This window comes from Salvelinus sp. IW2-2015, linkage group LG9 (genome assembly GCF_002910315.2).
Source record: "Salvelinus sp. IW2-2015 linkage group LG9, ASM291031v2, whole genome shotgun sequence".
NCBI lineage: Eukaryota > Metazoa > Chordata > Actinopteri > Salmoniformes > Salmonidae > Salvelinus > Salvelinus sp. IW2-2015.
Window position 1 is genome coordinate 25,552,647 of NC_036849.1, and position 9,595 is coordinate 25,562,241.

At 40.3% G+C, this 9,595-nt stretch overlaps 1 protein-coding gene across 1 annotated transcript in view; it reads right to left on the bottom strand.

The window, feature by feature from the left end:
- Window positions 1-2,127: 2,127 nt before the first annotated feature.
- Window positions 2,128-9,595, bottom strand: part of LOC111968872 (keratinocyte-associated protein 3) — a 14,186-nt gene continuing 6,718 nt past the window's right edge. Inside the window, exon 7 of the mRNA XM_023994798.2 lies at window positions 2,128-3,756. The gene's annotated coding sequence lies outside the window, so the exon portion shown is untranslated. The remainder of the gene's footprint in view (window positions 3,757-9,595) is intronic.

Sequence of the window (9,595 nt, forward strand, 5' to 3'; positions counted from 1 at the left end):
AGCTATAGTCCGTACCTCCATGGCGAGCGCGGCCGTCTGCTGGTCGTAGTGGTTGAGGAGGTTGGGCATGAAGGTGGCGTTGTAAGGCAGGTCCTGGCACATCCGCAGTCCTACTGGCTCACAGGTAAACGTACTGTGGCTCTCTGCTGTCTCCGCATGGATGGACAGACAGGTGGAGCAGAGGGATGAGAGGAAGAGAAGCAAGAGGAAGAGTGACCTAGGCATGACCCTCTCTCTGTGCGAGTACGCCACTGCAGGTGACGTGTAGTCCCACCTCACTCTCATCCTCAATGAGCAGGGGAGGGGGAGAGAGCGATGAAGAGAGGAAAGGAGGGATGAGATAACAGCAGGGCTATTCTTCTTCTTCTACACAATCACACCATGGAGATCTGTGGCACTCACAGGGGAATCCTGCTGCTTCCATCCCCCAGAGGAGTGCACCCTGTCTGGCTACGGGATCCACACAGTCAGCCTCCTCTGTCTAGGTCTGTACCCGCTGGAGGGCTGTGATCATCAGCCTAGATTTTCCACCGTTTCCCCCAGCACAGCTATGGTCTTCTCTCTCCAATGAAAGAAGAGACTGCCCATTGAAAGTATTCAGTGTTTCTTCACAAAGAATGTCCAATGGCCCAGTAGCACAAGTCAAGCAAGACCTACAAGTTAAAATACAAAAGAATGTTTAGACAAGTGGCAAGACAGTCCTATTGTAAATAAGAGACCGGGAGTAGAAAAACCCCACCCCTCACTTACAAGTCCCCATAGATTGTCTTTATTACATTATTATTACAGTCACTGTTATTGTTTTAGGTATTTATTTATGTTCAAAAAGACGGAGCATTGATGAGGGTGAAAACAATTGGGTGTCAGTTCAACTTCACTGGTAAACATAAGCTTACATTCAAGCAGATATAAAATAAAATGCATTTCTATCAGGATTGGCTACTGTCAACATGATACTGTCCTATAGATCTATGACACACACCTATAGGTATACAGGCCTATAGTTGTGTGTCGTCCAATACAGTATGTATCTATGTAGTGGTTACTACGCAGAGCAATTTATAGTCATTTTTGCAGAACAACCTTATTGGGCGTTGTTACTACACAGCTGCGCACACGCCCTTCCAGTCAATTCAATCTATTATGCCTAGAAAATCATGCATCATCGTCTTGCATMTCCACTCTCTTTTCATTTAAATGTACCCCCATGCAAGCCGACCCACCACCATAGCCGGGCAACTAACGTATTCTTCCAATGTTTCGCATGGGTTAATTACTCTGCCACTGCCGGTGTCTGAAAGAAATGCCATTTAAACGGTGTATAGGAGATACAGCAACCTCTGTAAGTGTGTAGTAATGTAGATATGCCGGTTAATAGTTTTTTTTAAATGCTACGTAATAATAGTGTAACATTGTTTTTCTATCTTGCTAATGTCATTTTAGAATGTCTGACAATCTCTGAACTACAGCTCGCGCACGAACTTGTCTCTGTTCTAACGCTACCATTTGCGTTCCATTTTTTATAGGAAGCAAATAAAACAAATAATGTATTGGCTTGTTTTAGTAATTGTAAAATTGTATACGATAGCTAACTCGTAAACGTGACATGGTTACAATGCAATTTGTGCCGCAACCTCAAACTGATAAAAGTGACTAAATATGCAAGCTATAACAAGAACAAACGCCTTGTGCATAATGGAAAAAAATGCAAGCCCCCCCGCTCTCCAAAAAAAAAAAAAACGCTAAACTTCACCTGCAATTGGAATAATCGTCGATCTGCACTGCTCTTTGCCGCTGTTTCTTCCTGTGACAATACACAAGCACGTCGCTAGCTCTCTCCGTCTTCCTCTCTCGCTGCTGCACGCAAATCCATGACATGATCTGTTCCCCGGACGCGCGCTTTGAGCTAGAGCACCAGTGTATGCAACATTATCATCGATCAGTTCAATTGATTTGTGTGATATATCAGAGAAACCCCAATATAATTCACATCGTGRCCTGTTAGAGATACTGTGCATTCCTTCATGGTTGCGCAATAGTTTGCCGACTGAGTAAACCTGAAAGTCCCCATCCCACCTTAACACTGATGTAAACAGTCATGTGAAGAGCACACAGAGGATAGTAATGATAAATCAAAGAGTTAACATTTATTTGAAGAAAATTATTTCATATAAAAACTTTGAACACATTGATCGGTGCGGTCCTTAAATATAAAATCAACTAAACACATGCAACTTCGTGTAAAAATACTGCAGGCAACCAAAACACACCATGCATGAAATGTAGATTGAGATCCTGGTCAGGATCAATTCAGGAAGACCGCAACCCTTACACAAAATGTTATTGGACCACATTCCAGTGACAAATCAATCCACCAGGGTTTAAACTCAGTGAAATCCAGCTCATTCTAATGAGTAGCCGACACTAGTTTATCCCTCCAAAGTGGTTGATGCTCGTTACCATAAAGTCATACACCCCACCCATTTCTACAATTAAAGTCTTAAAATTAGATTTTAAACCTAACCTTAGTCCTGAACTTAACCATACTGCTAACCTTAAATTAAAACCAAAAAGCTTGTTTTTGTAGTCAATTACGACTGTGGAATATGACTTTGTGGCTATGGAAGCTYGTGGACACCCACTACAGTAGTAGTACTACAGTATAACATATGGCAGCCCTGGAGGAACAACATTCAGCTGGCCACACACAGAAAACAACCTTTGTTGTGACAGGGTCAGTCACCTCCTTATATCAATATTGATCCCCCCCTCAACTCGGGGGATTAGCGTTGTGTGCAAAGATTACGACCCGCTTGATTTAACCCAGCACCAGATTAACCGTTTCAGCACTGAGCTGATCACTTCTGCCTGGTGTCGGGGAATGTGAGCCCATCCCAGCTACGCCTGTATGGCCTACATACTGGTGTCCACCTGACCACTCATGCACCCTGGCCCCCAGGGGCTGCTCTGCTGCATTGGGTTTCAGTCAAAATTTCAGGGTGCGTCTCAGTACACTAAAGTGGTTCAGCTCTCCCTGTTCCCCTTCTTCTATATGCACCTGCAGGAGAAATACAATTGGGAGAAAACTGCAATGTGGGAGATTTGTTTCTAGGAATTGGAAAGAAGAGGATGCAATTTGAGATGAACCCTCAGAGCCCCTCTCAGGCATTCTATTCCTATATCCCCACAGTATACATTCAAGCCAGGGAATAACACAGTAGTAAACACTATGGAGCACATCGAGGCCTGGTAGATCAGGCAGGTAGACATAATCAGGTTACAAAAACACACATGACAATAAAACACATATTTGGCTGAGATTGGTAGTTAAATACAAGCGTAGAGTCATAAAATAAACATCTTTGGCTTAGCTGAGTTAGTCGTTAAATTTAACGAGGTATATAACAGCGTGCTGCTGTTAAAAGGAGGAAATAACATGTGCAGTAAAATGAAAAAAGCATGAAGCATGATWAATGCCAAATGTGATTAAATGCAATTATTTAAAATACTATAACGAAGATATTGATCCATAAATAATCTCTACACTACAGGCGTTTGTAATTTTACATTTGTGAAATGTCGGCGGATCGAGGGGAGGACAGACATTCTGAGGCAGACACGGAGACAATGTCATCCAGCAGTCTAGCTAGCCTATCACGTTGAGGGAGAGGAGAGTCTTTGGTATGAACGGAGGTAAAGGCACCAGGGAGGTTCTCTGAAGACGAAGAGGCTCAGTCACACCTTCGTCATCAAACACTGTTGACAAGAAAGCATGAGATGTTACTTCAGCTCAGTTGAAACATATCTTTAGTTTMGGCAGATCTGAAGGAAGCAGATTACATGTAAAACGGTAGCACTTCCYTTTACCAGACAGAAATAACCTCAAATTAAATGGTAATTACACAGACATAACCCATGAACTACTTGTGTTTTGCGGATTCACTAAAACAAGCACCGTTAGGCACCGTGGTGCCCCCTAGAGCAGGGATGGGTAACTTTGATGGGGTGTGGGGGCCACAAAAATCTGAACTCATCATGAGGGGCCACAGTGGCTTGCGGGTCTGCGTACCCACATCTGCACGGTTCGGGGGTCCGCCCTGGTGGTTGGAGCGGGTGGGTCGCTGTATTGATGTGTCAATAACGTGCGTGGGCGACGACATGTAGTCCAAAATTTGACTGAGGGGCCCCCCTCACGTTGCAAATGTAGTAGTAAGATAATGTAGTTGAAGATAAGACAGCATGAACATTAAAGTAGCGAGCCACATGTTCACGTTGATCATGAGACTGTGGTAATGGAGATATACTAGGGGACATTCTGGCCCTCTTGTTTTCTCCATTGTGCTGACGAGCTGATCAGACACAATGGGCACTTGAAACAGTTGGACACACTAGACATATGGTCTGACTTTCATTACAACAATCATGTTAGACAGAGTGGCCTAAGTGGCGCCTAAAAGCAATTGACACTAGCATATGTCTGACCATGTCCATTTGGTACTAGACACATAATCATGTCAGACAGAGTGACGCCTAGAGTAATGGACACACTGGGATAGAGGGTTAGCCACTATTATTAAACAAATGTGAAAGCACGATGGTGGTGAATGACTTCATAGGGACGGACAATACTATGTGTGTATAAATAGAGTAGCTGGAGTTCTGAGAAAGGGGGTTCCGCGGGGTGTGTTCCGTGGGGACATGCCTGTTGGCTGTACAGTTGTAATAAAGAGCATGTTTGATGTTAGTTCTGGCCGTTGTATTTGAAATGATTTTCACGACATATTTGGCGAGCTAGCCAGGAGGGACAGGGACTGAGGAATGGCGTTCAGGGCTGGAGATAGTTCTTTGGACAATCTAACAAACAGAGGTGGCCGCCCAACTAGACGGAGCAAGTTCTTTACAATAGTTGAAAAGTGTTGGTGTAAGATTGCTTCAGAGATACTGTCTCAGCGAGAGGAGCGCACGTAGGCTCTCTTTCAAATTTCTAAATGAAACCAGTAAATACAAAAGAACTTTTAGTCATGAATTTGCATGTATGTGTAATTTGGGAATGGTATTAAATATTTATGTATGCGCATGTATAGAGACTGAGTGAATAGGTGCTGTGAACTTTGCTTGTGTTAGATGTAGAGTGAGCATGCTGCGCTCGTTCAGATCAGACCGTTCGAATGTGTAGCTTAAATGATGCGGTTGTTTGGCGCATCTGGCTGAGTGGCTGGTTAACATTTTTGAAAAGTCTGCTTGGGTGGGATATTCACGGCGCGGGCAGAAGGGTCTGTTGGTGAATATTTAGTAGTTAAATAAATATTTCATGGTTACCGCCCCAGAACGGGGGGACCGAACGGATGAATATTTAGGAGGCAGGAAAAAACGTTTGCCCGATTGTGCGGCGTTCAACTGCAAAAGTAGCTTATGAATATTTAGGACGCAGAAAACGTTAGCCCGATTGTGCAACGTTCAACTGCAAAAGTAGCTTTAAACGGTCAAAGCATAAATCAGTAGGTTGTAGGAAAACGTTAGCCCGATTGTGCGGCGTTCAACTGCAAAAGTAACTTTATAGGTCAAGCATAAATCAGTAGGTTGTAGGAAAACGTTGGCCGATTGTGTCGGCGTTCACTGCAAAAGTAACTTATACGGTCAAAACATAAATCAGTAGTTAAATAAATATTTCATAGTTTCGCTCTGAAAGGAGGACTGTGTACGGGTGAAATATGTAGGTGGCAGGGAAAAACGTTGGCACCGATTGTGCGGCGTTCAAATGCAAAAGAAATCCTGCGAAATAAAAAACCGCTCTGTCTAGCTACCCAGGGTTTGGTAATTTCAGCTAGGTCACGCCACAATACTACTGTAATAATAAAGAAGAAAGATAAGTATTGGGGGTTGATAGTGATATGAAGACAAGCTGATCCGATTAGACAGTAGTCTCGGTCATATTGTAGAAATCTTAGCAGTCTAGGCTTATGTAGGAGGAAGTTGAATTAAGTCAATAAAGAAAGACTAAGTTGTTTTGAGGTAAAAAACAAGGGATTGAATGAACAGGTGAAAAATAAAAGGATGAATGAGAATGTTGTAAGAATGAAAGTGGATCTGTGTAAAAAATGGAACATTGGGAAGGAAAGACAAGTTGTGTGTGGTGTGTTTAGGCAGAGCGTCCCAGAAGAGGAGTGGGCGCAGTCTTCCCTGTGACAGAGTAGAGACGATGGAGGAAGGGGTGCCTCTAAATCTAAGATAGAGGGAAGAAATTAAGAAACTCGAAGTAACAATAGTTGTAATCAAGGATAAAACCAGCTGATGTGATTAAAGTAATAAGTCGATCATAGTACGAATTACTAAACGGTGTCAAAACAATAATAAATAAAAAACTTAGGAAAGGCGTTAACCGATAGTTATAATACGTGATAGAAAGTGTGAAACAAGAACAGAAAGTGAGCGCCAATAAATTGAAATTATACTATAAAGTTAAAAAATGATCTAGTTGGTTCAAGATAAATAGTGGAATCCAGGACACATTAAGAATTCGCGTAGGTGAAACAAAGAAAGTGGAAAAAACAGGCGTCAGAACGCTCTGTGTCTACAGAAGCTACGGTCTAAAAAAATAGCCTGCAGGGTAGCAGCGGTGCAAAATCGAGTGGCCAGGAATAAAAGGAGAACAGGGGTGGCTTGACTCACTAGTAAATTGACCATAGGATCAAACAATAAGAATATGGAGAAGAGGTAAGAAAGTAGAGCCAACATAAATAAATAAAGGTAATAGTAAGACGTTAGATGAAGATTAAGCGGAGCGGGCAGTGGACCTGTGTGGCTCAGTTGGTAGAGCATGGTGCTTGCACGCCTGGGTTGAGGGTTCAATTCCACGGGGGACCAGGAATGATATGTATAACTTTCAATTTTAGTCGCTCTGGATAAGAGAGTCTGCTAAATGACTTAAATGTAATGTAAATGTAATCATAAAATTGATTAGAGCTATAAGAATAGAATAAACCAAAGCAGATAAAATGAATTATAATGATATCTGTATAAGGGAAAAACACAGTGATATTTGAAGTACTGTACTAGAAATAAGACTAAGTCTTTGTAGTATTCAGAAATAATGTCTGTACTATAAATAGAGTAGGCTTTGATAGAGAAATTAAGTGATGTGACAAATGAATTTTAATTGGAAAGGAGATTAGTCTCCTCGGAAAAATAAATAAATAAAAGGTGTATGGGGAGTATTTGGAAAAATAAATGAATAAATAGTGGCATGAAAACAAAAATGATTGTTTCTCCCTAGCATAGAGGGTTTTTAAAAAGCCATGGTGTCATCAAGAGCGCGCACATTAGTTCTACGACTTCGGATTGAATATGAAAAACTGGATAATTGGGGGACGCCATCCCGCCGGTAACATGTCTATTCATCAGCAAATACATTACTATAAAAGGACAAAATGTGGTTCCACTCGTCCTCGCAGACGTGCGGGTCGATGTAGTGGAACTATTGGACAATATCTAAAAACGATAAGAAAATAGTTCTGTTTTGAATATGGATATAGCGAATATGAGTGGGGAAAATTAGTGTAAGGTGACACTAGACTTTAGTGTGGTAGCAGGAAATGCGATATACGAGAGTTTATTTCCTTGTCAAAATAACAAACAACTAAGTGGGTTTGAGGTTAGTGTGAATGGAATTTTTACTGGCGGTGTGGATTGTCTCTGAGCGAACAATGAGTGGTTCAAGAGATATACAGTTTTATATGTGGTCAAGAAGTAGTATTAGATCACGGTTTGACTTGACATTATGTAGAGTACAGATGGAATTTTAATTGTTAGACATTCTATACCGTCATTCTCTGAAAAATGTTAAGACAGTTTATGGAAATAAGACATCATTTGCAGATTAAAAGCTGACGTGTAAGTATTAACCGATATGTAATAGCTTTCTTTTCCAGAAAAAAAAAGGTTTTAATCTTCTCTGGTCAAAATATAATTGGAGACTGTATTACTCGTGGAAAGCAGTTATTAAAGTCAGCTGCTATAAAAATTCTGGATAAGGCTGAAATGGAGTTCTGGATAAGTGAGTCCAGTCCCTGTGTGCTATTGGCTATGGTTTACTAGTAAGTGCACTATGGACTGGGAATGAATATACATTAGTAGATTTATTGGAAGGGCTTTTTCCACTTCAGTTTCAATTTGGGTGTGCAGAATGATGGAATTATTTTTTGAAAAATGTATTTAAGTTGTTCCTAAAGAAAGGGGAGTGGAAACATTTTAATGGTGTCAAAATGCCCTGATTCCTAAGAATTTCCTGTGAAAGACTGATCACCTTTTACTAGAAATTGTTGGAACAGGTGGGATTTAATTTTTAAATGATTAAAAGACACAAGACTCTATTCAAACTGTATAATTACTTTGAAAATCTATTATGTCCCTGGGAAAATTATGTAGAGTTGTACCCTTAAATTGAATAAGTTATTCGGAATAGGTTTATTTTTGTTTTTTTGATATAACATGTGTTCATCGGTAAAATGATCAGTTCCCTGGGGTTCTGGTCTTTGGGTAAATACACAAATGTGCTTTGTTCATTCTGCATATAAAAAGTGATGTACGTTACTCCAAAGGGTTTATTGGAGTGTGGGTTTCTGTGAGGGTTTTTGTTGATAAATACATCATCTGTAATTCATCTGAGAGATCACCGGTAGAATAAGGGAGTTGTCATAAAAGGTGACGTCAGAATGCTTTAAGGCATGGGAGCGAATATCACCACAAGTGGGTGTGGAGCTCATACCCACCCTAATCGACTGAATAGTGAGGGACAACTGTGTCTGATGACCTGTGAACTGTATCAAATAATAGACATGTTGAAATGTTATGGGCCAGGGTGAATTATGAATTAAAAGAATTGGGGTATTGAACTTTTATTACCAGGCCACTCATGAGAGAAACACTGAGACAAAAGGGCTATTGGGAAAATAGATAATACTGGTAATAAAAGTGTTTAGTATAAATGTTAATTATTAAAGGGATGATGTGTATTGAATTGATCAGGTCAACTTTGAGTTAAAGTAAACACTAAGGATTGTTATCCTGAATATTGGGTTGGAAAATGTATAAAAAAAAAAAAAATTAAAATAAAATAACTGTTTAGTTATTTAGATATAGCACTGTTTAAATTTAATAGGCCTAGGGCCGCTCTGGAATTTCATCCTGGGACGAGGAGGTTGACAAAACTTCCAGAATATTTGATTAAAGGTTTTTTGTTTCTTTTGTTTTATAATGTCATTGGAATTGTAATGATAAAACTTTTCTAAAATAATGGAATAAAAAGGTATTCTGTTGTGCGATGATACCCAATGATGAAGAAGAAAGAGACCAACAATAACATTGGCATAGAATGAAAAGGATGGACGTTTTCCCCAGGTTTCATTACATTACAAATGGTGGTAATATTGCAAGTGTGCAATTATTGTAATTTCTTTTTCTCTTTTTCTCGTTTGGTCAGTTTATTTTTGTTTTGAGGAACATAAGGTTGTGTATATGTTCCTAAGGGGGGACTGATATCTATTTTAAATTGATTAGAAAAGATTTGAGAATGTTTTAAGAATGTATTTTACAGCAG